Here is a 754-nt window from a genome sequence, read left to right as displayed (position 1 = left end):
ATTAAATTTACGGTAGGAACATTGTCTATTTGCGTCGGTTTGCTGCCATACTGTATGACTGGTTTCACATCTCCAATGATAAGGTAAAATAAGTGTAATTTATATTTACTATTTCCTTATCCAAAATCATTACTCATTTACCTAGCTCTTATCAAGTTGTAATTCACAGCACAGAAAAAAAACAAGTAGATATCGGATCCAAGTGGAAATTGCATGTTCGCTTCATCTTATTCACAGTTTCCACCAAGTAAAGGGATACGGGGGGGGGATTACCTCAGGTGAATAGCACGCTATTCATGCTTGAATACATGTGCATGTGGCTTGGACCAGCCCTGCTGACCAGTTGTATTGGTTTTTGTTCAGGAACATAACTAGTTTGAATCAATGTGGTAGTCCACACACTGAAATACCCCTCAGCAAAAACTCTTCAATCATTTGTTGTATTGATGAGAGAGACTAACAGGTGACTTGTGCATGTGGCAAGCTAACCTGAAACCACTGGGGTTTCCTGAGAGTGGTGGGGAGGGAGACAGAACCTTTTCACACAGGCTCTCTCAGATCCTCTTGATAGCATTGACAAAAATGATACAAAACACCAGTCATATTTGCTATTTAAATCTCTCAATGCTAAACTATGTGCGGAATTGCGAGCTGTAGGAAAAACATGGTACACAAAATATCATAATACTTTGAGAAACCATACTTTGAGTAGGCCTACGAGTCAACAACAAAAAAATACAGTTCAGTGAATAGA

This window comes from Oncorhynchus masou, chromosome 3 (genome assembly GCF_036934945.1).
Source record: "Oncorhynchus masou masou isolate Uvic2021 chromosome 3, UVic_Omas_1.1, whole genome shotgun sequence".
Classification (NCBI taxonomy): Eukaryota; Metazoa; Chordata; class Actinopteri; order Salmoniformes; family Salmonidae; genus Oncorhynchus; species Oncorhynchus masou.
This window is presented reverse-complemented; position numbering follows the sequence as displayed.